This window comes from Neopelma chrysocephalum, unplaced genomic scaffold (genome assembly GCF_003984885.1).
Source record: "Neopelma chrysocephalum unplaced genomic scaffold, ASM398488v2 Primary Assembly neopelma1_76, whole genome shotgun sequence".
Lineage (NCBI taxonomy): Eukaryota > Metazoa > Chordata > Aves > Passeriformes > Pipridae > Neopelma > Neopelma chrysocephalum.
This window is the reverse complement of record NW_020897737.1, coordinates 826,640-839,695: the sequence shown is the minus strand read 5'-3', so window position 1 is coordinate 839,695 and position 13,056 is coordinate 826,640.

Here is a 13,056-nt window from a genome sequence, read left to right as displayed (position 1 = left end):
CGGCATATTATTTCAAGTATGAGCTAATTCAGTCCAATTTCTCTATTCCACCTGAGTTTCTTAAGCACTAGCTAATGGGCAGAAAATAGGACAGAATCACCCTCTTTCCATGTAAATGACTTTAAAACAGTTAGTTGAAGGCACATGATTTGTGCTTGTTTGCATTGTTTATGCATTTCTGAAAACCTAAGAAATGGAAGAAATAAGGTCATACCACTTCCTCAAATTATGATAAATCAGGGATCCAGAAGCATGCTTCCAAGGAAACAAAATCCATCACTTCAAATGTGCAATTAGTGTCTATAAGAAGAGAAAATTCAATAAAACTTTCAAAGTGGTATGTCAAATTATCATAATTGTTGGATGTTGGTTAACAATTCCAAGTGTATTTCAATATAGTGCCAAATATAAATGAATAGAGTGCAGTCTTTGTAAAATGTCCAATTATAGTGAAGGCAAAAAAAGCTAAAACAAAGACCTGAAGGTAATCTAACATGACTGCATGTTGAACTAAGGATAAGAAACAACTGGCCTGGATTTTGAACCATACACAACTGTGTATGAACCACAAGAAACTGTGCAAAGGATCAAACAATGTAATTAAATCATGTTTAATTTTGAGAACTTTGTTAATAAGAAGTCTCTTTCAGTGAGTGACAGTGATATACTTAGTTATGTTGGGACAAGGCAATAGCTAGTTTTTTAGCTGCCTAGTATGAAAACAAATGATGTATTTAAAACATTTTAATATCTGACATTAGCAGATATAAGAAAGCATTTATCAGTACAGCTCCATTTTTTATATATTCAAAATATTTTCACATCCTTCCTTCTTTTTTTTCTTTTGTATTAATTGCCTGTACATCTCTAAACTTAAAAAATCTACCACATAGAAATTCCTTATTGTTCTCTATTTGCAGTTTTTCCTTTTAAATAGTAATAAACAGAGCTGGAAAGAGAGCATAATACACTTATTTTAAATGGAATTAGGTATTTTAAATATATTGTTTGTGTTGAGTTTACTTCCTATATCTGAATGTTGTTATCTGAAATCTTGTAATATATAATATATTGCATACATAATCATTTATAACATATGCATGTTTTTCTCTTTGTATTATAAAGCACCTTATAATATTATTTCCTAGTGTAACTTTTTTACACTGAAAATATAAGAAATAAAGAATAAACTAAATCATTTGAAAATTTGTTGTCTCCTCCATTAATGGCCTGATAATTTTACAGTGTCCTTATGCAGAGAATGACTTCAATTTTACCAGTTGGCTCAAGTAGATTTCCTGGTTTGCATGATGATAACACTTTACTCCTTATGTGGTACCAGTGGTACCATTAAAGAATAGGGGAGCATTTCATACAAATAAATAAAGTGAAAATATCTGGCATTTTGGAATACAACAATGCTAGAAATAAGGAGAAAATATGAGTATAAAGTTAGTTATACTTCAACCTGGCAGTAGGAGAAAGCAGAAAGGTTAAAATGAGCAACTCATTCAGTCGTTAACTTTCAGCTCCAGTATGTGATTCATATTGGGAGGGGCTGTCAGATACCCAATCAGGAGAAAAAATAGTAGTCAGAAGCAGCATAAAATTGTTCTTTTTTCTCCTTTCATATTTCCTCCTGGCAATTTAGATATGAATCTGAATCATTTCCAGGACTTATGTGTCATTTATGACTTAAATTCCTTAAGACAACATGTATTAAACATCACATATTTCAAGAAAGTATCCAAAGAGGACCTTTTCACCAAAGGCAATCTCTAGTCATGATGAAAAAAATCAGTTTTAAACATTAAACTGGTGTCTTGTTTTTTTAAATCACCTCTTGGGAAATCAGAACGTCCTTATTTGGAAATGCTGGCTTAGAGCAAGGAACCTCAGTAGCCAGAAGTGGTTCCAGACCCATTCCAGCAGTGGATTTTTCCCTCTCTTCCCTGTGCTACTTCAGTTTATGATAACCAGGAGGCAAAGAAGGTGTCATGAATTGACAGGGTACTCTCCATTGCCTGCCTTTGTGTATAGTCTAGGGAGAGGGTAAAGAGTAAATAACCTTGTTTGCTTCTGCACACTTGTACCCAAAATATGGTTGAGTGAGTTGTGACATAAGTTCTTGTTCCTTTGTATGTGTCTGGGCTTTGGATTACCACCCCTAGATCATAAATGATAAAGGAAAGCCAATTAAAACTCTGGCTTTGATCTCATGAGAATGGAAACATTATCAGTTATGATTTTTACAAAATACCTCACATGCAAATTGAGATTACTAAGTGGGGTCACTCAAAAGGAAAATCAATAATTTGAATTAAGTTATGTTTATGTTTATGTTTACTGTATATGAATCTGTACTCAATAAATTTATTGTAAATATATGCCACTACCCACCTCCTTCATTTACTTTCTCTGAGCTAACCACAGCTATTAGACAAGATTTTTACAAGAAATCAACAGGTTATCCATTTCTTAGAATTTGGTAGTCAAACTCAATATCTGATCAGCATTTATTCATCATTAGTATTTCAATTTTTTTAAGTTCTGACAGAAACAGGGGCAAGAAAGAACTATACAAGAGTTTTGTCTAATGTAAATCTGGTAAGATGAATAACAAAGATCTCTGGTAGGTTAAGATGATTTATGTTGAGAACACTTTCTTCCGATATATATATGTATAAATACATGAAAATCCCATCACACTTCTCAATTTCATTTGCAGTGATTATTTTTTGCCAGCTGTTATATATTAACTCGATGGGCAAAATATCTTACTTCTACTGTAGATTAGAGACTTCAGCAGACAGCAGAATTGCATAGTAACAATGATTAATGCTGTGCATAGTAATCAGTTTAATCATGTGTTCCCTTAATGCTTGTAAGCTGAATTCGCTTCTGTTCTCATGGTACTATTTTGTAAATTTTGGTCTTTGATATTTAATCAAGTATGTATTCTTCCTGGTTTGCAACAAAACAATTTTTTAACCCCATTTAATGCTTATCAAGCTTATTCAAAATAACATTTTTAAATAGACTTTACAATATGGTATCTGATCTCGCCATAAGGATGCTGAGATCTTGAGTGGTGTAATCATGTATGCAGACTGAAGAAAAGCTGTAAAGCTTAATTTATTTATAAATGGATTACAAGGGTTTCTTTAAACTGATCTTTCAATTTTATATGCCTGTTGAAGAGTGTGATGAAAATAATCATGGTACAAAACATAGATGATTTAGATAATTATGTGTGTCCCACTTGTGCTAGTTTCTACCTTACCAGAATTAGCCACTCTCTAGCAAATCCAAAATGCAGACACATACTCATTTTCAGCACTGCTAACAAATGTAAAAACTCCAGAGAATAGAAGGGAAAAATACCTCATTCCAGGTGATATTTGGGACACTTACCTGCGTCATAAGAACTACTATGTTATGGAGTATGCAATAAGGTATTAAAATCACAAAACAAGTACTGATATGTGCACTGGAAACTTCATTTTGTGGTTTTCCACACCTCAAAAGTGCCTCATTTCTATTTTTTTCCCTAGAGTTTACTAGAGAGGAGAATCAAGAGCAAACTTGTGAATGTGTGTGTGCATAAACTCTTTGCCCATATGTTTTCCACTGTTGTAGTTATTGGGAGGGAAAGTGTATTTTCTACCTCAGCTGACAATCCCTTCGGCTTCTGTGGTGCAGCGTGGAGAGGGTTCTGCATTCCAGTGACTCACAGCTAGCTCTGCATCTGCCTGGCAGCAGGCAGAATTTGGGTATTCCTGTGATAAGGAGTCTATTGAACTTCAAAAGCAGAGAAAAGACTCAGCAATGTATTGACTCCAGCCTCACCGGCTGCATGTTATTGGTATGCACATTCATAATCAGTTTTCTCCATGAATAGAGGTGTCTGCAAGGTATCCTCAAAGTCATTAAGCAATATTAGAGCTATGATTGGTCTTAATTTTAGAACATGTGTTTTCCTGTGACAGCAATGCTGTGGCAGGGTCAGGTTCTTGGGACCTAAAGGAATTAAAGTTCTGCTGAATTATGTCTCAGTCCCCTGCAAGGCTGTCTGAGATCCAAAGAAGAACAGCATTCCAGAAAGGGGTGATTTATTTGTAAATGTATTGAGCAACATTAGCATGCTCTGTCATTTTATATAAAAGACTTCCTTGGATTCTTTTTAGCATACACTGAATAATAGATAGTACTAGAAAAATTGCATAAACCAGTATTTAAAACATGTTGAAGAAAATTGTATTATTCAAGAAGTGGTATACGATCATATAATTAAAGGCTACACCATAGTGCATTATTCATTACGGGGTAAAAGGAAGATTGTCTATACATTTCCCAGAATGCTTAATTGTGCAGGTCTGTATTCTCTCACCTTGACTTTTATATGAAATTTTTCTTAATCCGGTAGTTTAAATGATCTTCTCATATTCACTGACAAAACCAATACTGAGTGACAGAGAGTTAATATAAAGAAAAATTTATTACAAAACATATATTTTAGTTAAGCTTTTTTCTGTATGGAAAGTAATTAAGCAAAAAGTTTCTATTAAACATTTTACCTGTATTATTCCTACTGCCCCGACAGGAATTTGACTAATGCTTATTAACCCACTGCATTGAAGAGTGCCCTATACAACTGTTGTAATAAGATTTTGTGAAGAGTTACCAATTTAAAATTTCATTCCCTCCCAGTGCATGTACATAATTACTATCGACACCAATGTGAGTTACAGATTCATTACACAGTACGCAGTGAGAGGAGAAAAAGGCTCCTATGGGGAATGTGGATCTGTTCATATCTATCTCTCAATTGTTTACACTCTAGGGAATAAGTAAAGGTCATTCTCCCAGGCTTTTCTCCTTTACTGCCAAAGTATGAGATAAATTAAAGTCAATTGGAGTTTCATTGGAGCTTTCAGACGTCATAAGTATTCAGCTTGTTAAACAGGTTTGCTTCAAAGCCCTTATAAACAAAAAAAAACCCAACAAATTAAACAAACAAACAAAAGAGAAGCCTGGTTTGTAAAGCATTTAAAGATTCAGTAAAGGCTGCTTATGCCAAGGTTTCACTCATCTTCACAGTTATGTTTTATAGTTAGGTAAATACTGCGTCTTCTAAAATCATCTGGTTAATGGTGTACCTTAACAGATACCTCCCAGAATCTGCTATTCAGAAAGGAATATATATTTTTCAAAATTGGAGTAACCAGCTTTTGCTGCTTCAATAATTATTAGTATACAACAGAAGACAAAAGGAAAAAAATAACAAACCCAAAGCCTTCCAAACAACGTAATCTAAAAATAATAGGATTTTCTTGCAGTTGTTGATTTCTGTATTAAAATACAAGAACAGTACTGATTTTTTGAAAGAAAGATATTAACTACCTACTAGTTAAAGTTACCGTGTTGTGGAATTAATCCTGTTAGCAACCTAAAGGTTGACACCAATACAGAAAGACAGCCTTCAAGTTTACTTAAGCAAATATAGATACAGGAGTATTCAGCACCCAAAGCATAACTACAGAGCTTTAGTGATACACTTAGACTGTTTCCATGATTCAGTTACAGACACAGGGACCCTGGACTTCCAGCATCCTCAATTTTTTGTATTTCTCTCTTAAACTTGAGGGCTTCCAAGTTAAAACATGTAATTTTCTGTCTAATGTTGAGTGACTCAGTCACATGAATTCTACAGTACTTTAAAACCATGGTAAAATGTGTTTAGAATAAAATCAACCAAGGGCTACAAATTATGGTTTTGTTAATGACACTGAGAGGAGGGCATCATTAAAAAATTACCTAGCCTGGATAGTTTTTTTTTGTTTCTTTTGAGGAAAATCCTCCCCATAGCATGAATAAAAGTTCCAGTACAGTGTAGAATGTCCTTCAAATTTGATCTGGCAAAACAGGATGCAGAAAAGCTTTGAAGCCTGTGAAGCTTTCACTGAGACTCAGAAAACAGCAAGTTATCACCCAGGAAAAGATAGCAACTCTCTTACATCCTCTAACTTCTCTCTACTGGTGCAAGCCAAGGCAGCTCTTGTGCCTGGCTGCCAGATCTACTGTTTCAACAATTTGTAAGCGCTTCTAACTCTGCTCTCTTGGATGCCAACCAAAAATTATTTAGAAGCATGGTCAAAAAAGCAGTATTTATACTATAAATGCGGGGCAAATGCCACCATCACAGTAAATGTGTAGCTATTCCATAGCATCTTAAAGAATTCTTCAAGGAGCTGACAATCAATATGTCAATTTTCCCAGTATTTAAGCTCAGAATTGCAATTCACTTGCATGTGAAACCTTTGGGCACCTGAAAGCAGACTTCTAGAAAACCTTCATATAAGTTAGCATCACCTTGCCTTGTGGTCTCCCACCCAAGCCATTGCAAACTGTGATTTTCAGTTGTGTCTTGTGAATCCTCATGCACTCCAAGATACAGAAAGCTCAACCAAAAGTGTATGTGTTCTTCTGAGAGCTACTCTTTCAGAGCTGTGGAACTAGAAATTCACAGTATGTGTTGAGAAAGCAGTTTGTATCTTTAAATTAACCAAAAGCTTCTGTATTTCAGTTAACTCTCTATTCCTTCTTATGTTTTTAAGAAAAATTTGTTAGGATGCTGAGATCTTCCTTTTGGCATATAATTATTTGGAATCTTTTAATGCGGGAATATCTTCTGGTATCAGTTGTGGGGATAACCCAACGTAACTGGAACACAGAAAGAAAAGAATTACAAACTTAAAATAAATAGCAATCAGCGCATCATTAGTTAATTATTAATTAATTAATGTGCTTAACCCAGAAGGATAATTAAATGTGCTTCAGGTAGGTTGCTTGCAGACTTTTAAAAACTTAGATTTATTTATCTAACGGATCGAACTGCTTTCTTTAGAGTACTACTGAAGATATTTCTATGAATTATTCATACAACCTGTTTTGAGTATTTGAAGATTTATTGTGTATCATTGATGATGCTTTTTGTAAATAAGCAGTACAGAGAATTAAAAATATTTATTTGGTGTATACTCTGACCACATCTTTCTATTACATTGCTACCTAATTTCAGCTGGAAAAGGAAACTACCCTCAGTTCACAAGGAAAGCTTTACACTGTTAAATTCACTTACATTTTCTGTATCCAACTGATGAATGTTGGCCCGTGTCAGTGTTGGGGGTTTTTTTCCCCCAGAAACACTGACAGGAATATATTTTATATTTACTTATTTTTGGTTTTTAAATCTAAATTCTCTTCCCTGGTCTGCATCACTGATTTCTACATGTCTTCATACAGAATTCATATTGGTCTTCCTCTTAACTGGACTCTGTAGTGATTTAGTGACTCGGTGCTTAATATTGCAGGAAAAACTAATTACTACAGCTGGTTGTATGAAAGGATTGAAATAGCCAACAACCAATAGGTAAAAATAGAGAGGGGGGGGGAAAAAGAGAAGTCTGCATGAGATTTTGGATCAAACAGCTTGAAATAATTAGTAAAGTTATTTCTGTGTAAAAAGAAAATAAACCTCCATAACATAAACTGAACTGTAGCTGTAAGTGCTAAGCATTTTCTTATTTGATACTAAGCCCTGGAAATTATCTTATCCACACTGCTGGTATAAGTATTTGAAACACCAACATTGTGACACATTGTTCAGACTAAAATTGTATTTTGCTTTTTATACCCGCAGGAGACAGCAACAGCTTTGTGATCTGTGTCTCTTTGGATTAATGACTCCGAAATATAGTCCACAGTCCACTGGTATCTGTGGAATGGTCAAAAAAAAAAATCTTTTCAGTAAAAGTTTAAGACAAAGAATGCCTGGTGATCTATGAAAAGTTGTGAAAGTTGGCAGTAATTTAGTCAAGGATTCTGAGGATCACTGCCATAGACAACTCATGAGATAAATGGCAAGTTTTGCTTTTTACCTTGCGGTTCAGTAGGAAGTGCATAAATGGCTCCTGCCATTTGTTGGCTTTCCTGCTCTCCTTCTTTCATCTGTATACTGTAGAAACAGTATGTACCTAAACCTAACATTGCATGGCATGTCTCATTTAGCTTAATAGTCACATTTTGTCCTTCAGTTCTTTAGATGAGCAATAGCTCTGCATCTTTCAGGCCAGGATTCATTACATGTGCCCCATTCTGCCATAGGTCTCTTGCAGACAGGCCTCACAATTCTTCCTGGTCTCAGTTTTCCTCGTGCATGAAAGCAACCAATGACCACTAATGGATTTGAAGGTCAATAATTCACTGTTTTTTTAGCATAGTTTGAGATAGAGCTAAAAATGGTTTCTATAAGGCATCATTATTTTACGTAATCTGAAGTTATCCATTCTGTGCATAGTACTCCTGAGGCATTCCTAGAAGCATTCATTTAGGTAATAGTATTTTGTTGGTAGGAAGGCAGCACTTCAAGGCCTCCTCATTATTTCTAGATGTCCCTCAGAATATGACTGTTAACAATTGTGGTTTTTTGCAGAGAACACAGAATAAAAATTACAACATAAAAAGTACTGTAGCTAATAAGGAAATCCAACCAGGTACAGAAACTGTGGGTTTTTAAAAAAAAAAAAACTCCTTTGCAACGAGTAGGAAATTTAATGCAGCCTGCTGTTCTTTCTGATAACAGATGACAAAACAACACACAGTATTTGCAATAATTAATTATTTGAAAATGCATGCTAAGATATTATTACTTGACTGTAGGTATTCATTGCTTCCTTTCAGAAGAGGTCCTTAGCACAGGAAGGCATATAGGAAAGTCCATGTTCACATTTTCCTGTGAAATACATCCCTTCTGAGTACCACAGCATTCCACCCAGTGCTCTCCTATAATTTCTGTTGCTGCTCTAGAGAGCTGTATCTCACCAAAAACCATAATAATAGCAATGTGGTAATTGAAAAATGTTTGAGAACATTCAGATTCAGGATCATGCTTTAAAATGCTTGCAGCTGAAGCTGAGTCAGTGATATTATGCTGATTTTAAAGTGGTAAAGTTGTATTGTGATCTGCAAAGCAGAGGCTCATTGCTAAAACAGTTCAGATAATCTCCACTGTACGCAGCACAGGGAAGGGCTCACTTGTAGAACTAGGTCCAGGTTGGGGCTTTGTTTTCCTGAGATCCATGGACTCATTAAAGAAGGTCCAAGGGAAATAACAAGAATGCTCAGATGTCTACGTGCCCTGTAGACTGAAGAAATCTGTGTTGCTTAGTCTAGGGAAAAAGGAGCCTCAAGTGATGTACAGCTGACTTCAGCTAGAGAAAAGGTAGTTGCTAAACAAATGATTAATGAACTCGTTTTTACCAGCACTGAGTTTAGGGCAAATATAATCAGCTTAAATTACATCAGGGGAGATTTAGATTGGATGTCAAGGAAACATTCCAAATAGTAAGAATCCTTGGACACTGGAACAGATTTCTGGGAGGTTGTAAAAATAAATGTCCAGAAATGGAGAATATTCCCCATACTTCAGTCCAGAGAAACAGGAACATATGAGAAAAAGTGACATTGAATGGGAAGAGAAAGGACTAAATGGCCTTCTGAAGCCTTGTGCAGTGCAATTTGCTCTACTTTTTATGTTATAAAAATACACCTATGGAATCAAACAGTAATTTATAAGAGATCTTTGAAGGTCATCTGGTCTTATTCATATGCTCAAACAGTGCCAATCTACATTGCAACTGCCCTATTTGGTCAGGCCCCATTGGAACATTATATTTTTTGCCGTTGCTTGAAGAGGAAAGTATCCATCATATTTTGTATGGTCTTTTTTGTAATTAATATTCTATCTCCTCCAGCTTTCATCTGGGATTCTTAATAACTTAAAACTTTGTGTATCCTTGTGTACAAGCCCTCCCATTAAAAGGGGAGTCGTCTTTCACAATGCACACACATGGATACAAATGTAAACGCATCTTCAAACTCCTCTGTCTGAGAAACACCAATGGACACTATTGCAAATGGAAGTAGAAAATTTATCAAAGTGCTATCAAGAGGGTAGATTGAATCCAATTATGTGTGCAAGCACTGTTTGAAATCAGTGTCTTTCTGGAAATTTTTTTTTCTGAATACTTCTCTCAATGTTCATATCTTTAAACAAAAAGGTTTGAAGACCAGAGAGGCAAGGATTAGTTCCAGTGACCAGTGAAGCATCAATTGCTTGATCAACAGGAATGGCTGAGGAGAGACTCATTCTGCTGAGCTTCAAAAACTGCTCAGATCTACAAACACCAGACAGAAAGCACACTGGGAAGACCTCTTATAATTTCCCCTATTCAAATCTTAAATAGCATTAAAGCCATAAGAGATAACAAAGGTTTAATTTTAGCTGCGTAACTTCCCTCCACAAATGCAAAAACTGTAGCTACTAGTTTAACCAAACTAAATGGTCAACTAGATTGGAGCCTGGAACATAAGCATAATAATATGCAAAGCTGCCATCCAGCAACCAGAAGGTTTCCTCAGAGCCTTCCTGTGCTTTTTCAATAATGTCTGTCATGTAAATATTAAGAACACCACAGACAGTAAATGTTCAGCTATGGGCATTCTATAATTTTCAACAAATCATGAAATGTATGAGAATTGTATCTATTTGGATAATAACATATTTCTGTGTTCAATATTAGTTGGGTTAGGAATTGAAACTTGGCATCTTACTTCTCACCATGAGAAATATAACGTCCCGATTTTCAGTATGAAAGCAAAAATCACCCACCATCGCCTTCATTGCAATTTTGAGGCATTTGGTACTTTTGGGACTTGGTTTAAACCAAGTTAGTCCAGCAACAGGTTTGTCCTAGACAGCGCCCAGGCAATACCCTCCATTCTTTAGAAAGATCCAGAGGTAAACCCTTCTATTGAATACCTTGAAGTCTTCATCATTAGATTTGGGTGTAGACAAGATAAATGTCAGTTAAGAATGATGAAAGGTGAAAACTTTATTCCTGTTCTTTGGGAGAGGGATTGGAATTCCTGCCCTTCGAATCTTTCATGATATTCCCAAAGCATACAGATTTACATAATTAGATATCTGCTTCCTTTTTCTCATAGAAATAAGAAAAAAAAAGTGAGGTTATTATGAAATTTTCAGCTTCCTAATTTTATGTGTGTTCTTGGGGTAGCTCCCTAAAGTATCCTACAATTAATATTGTGCCTTTTGCACAATTACAATACAGTCCCAAAGAGACGGAATCAATTTGAATATACTTATTTTTAATTTGCAGAACACTGAATTTAGGAAGAACAGTTTTGGTATTTTTTAGAAACTGGAGGTGTGCCAACAATACTGCTACTAATTTTTTTTTTCCTAATTACAATGTTGAACATGGTTAATTTCATACCAGTCATGAGATTTTACAATAGATTGTAATATACTGTGAATCTACACTTCCACATTATATCAGAAGTGATAATTGCATTGTACCATCCTACAATAGTGGTCCAATTAACCTATCATACTCTGCTCCTGTAGATCCCATTTCGAGGCAGTAGCTTTGTCTAGTTAAAAAAAAAACAAAAGTAAAAAGAAAAATTATCTTCACTCTAAGCATTAAAGAAGTATATAATTCCCCACTTTCTATGCCAGAGAGAGCATTACATCCTAAATGATTATTTATCTCCTGCAATCTGGGTTGCCCAAAGACAGGTACCCTGGAATATTCTGGAATATCACCAATAAAAATCTATCTGTGATGAAGATGAAGTAATTAAACAGAAAAGTCTTATCAGTAGCCTTCCTCTATCAATCTAAGGTTGATCCTAAAGAAAACACCTTGGATTTCTATAGCTGCTACAAGCATGTTGATTTAGGGTTCCAGTTCCTCCCACCTAAAGTTGATTTCTATAGATAAAGTTCTTGGTATTTTTCCATTTTCTCACAATATATTTATTTACCTTCTGGGATTTCTGAAGTGCACTTACATTTCGAATGAGCTTACACTAACATCAAGTTCCCACAATCTGCCAGGAACAGTGAATCATGTGCAATGGGACTACCACAAGGATCCTCTTTTGTCAGTGGTTCCACATTCATTTATGGCTACCCCTAAATGAGTGTTTGTTGAGCATATCCCTTACATAAAACCACTCAGGAACCTGGTCCTACACCCATGTTTAAGTTCCTGTAGGTAAAGGAACATCTATTCTAGTGGATAAACATAGATTGAGAGAGGCAGAACAATTCTATTCATAAGGGAAAGTGGATTTGCATTTATGTAAAGCCATTTCACACCGAGGAAGTCACAACAGACAAAAATTCATACAGTGTGGCACAAGAGTACTGGCGAGGAGTGGTGACCTTAGTGTCCTTTCTGTGAGTTCCCCTCCTCAGTTCAATTCAAGGTTAAACTTAAATCTGTCCTGCTTAACTTGGACTATTACAACATTTATAACTTTTATATTATAGTCTACCACTACCTCCATGAGTGGGATGGGTGCAAGGAAAGGCTTCAAAAGTATTGATTCCTTTTGCAAAAAGGAGCTGCTGGAAGGAACTAATCCTCCTGCATATTTGGAGGCTGAGGTTGACTTTCAGTGAAATCCATTTTTTTAAAGGGACCTTGATGCATGTGGATCTTCAGGACTTAGCTGAGGGCAATTTTTTTTCCTGTAAAGAAGAATAGTGGAACTGTAGGAACTGAAATGTAGAAATAATTGCTATAAAAAGAGTGAGAAATCATTCAGGGAAGATGAGGACTTCTACTAAGGTAGAATGGTAGAAAACCAAACTGGCATGCACTGGAACTATTTTGGGGAAGAGTTAACATAGAAGACAAATATCTAAGAAAATATTTAAGAAAATATTCAAGAATTAAGTGTCACTCAAAAGTCCATTAAGCTATTGCCCTAAAAATTAGTTAAAAGACAAAAAGGATGGCATTTATATGTTACAAATGCATACTGCATGTGGAAAAAATGTTTTCTGCAAAATAGAGATGATAAATTTGTTTTTCTCATTGCTGTCACTAAGCAATATCTAAACTTGAGTTCACAAAGTATAATTGGCAGATTTCCATCTATGCCAATTTCTTGTTTTCTTCA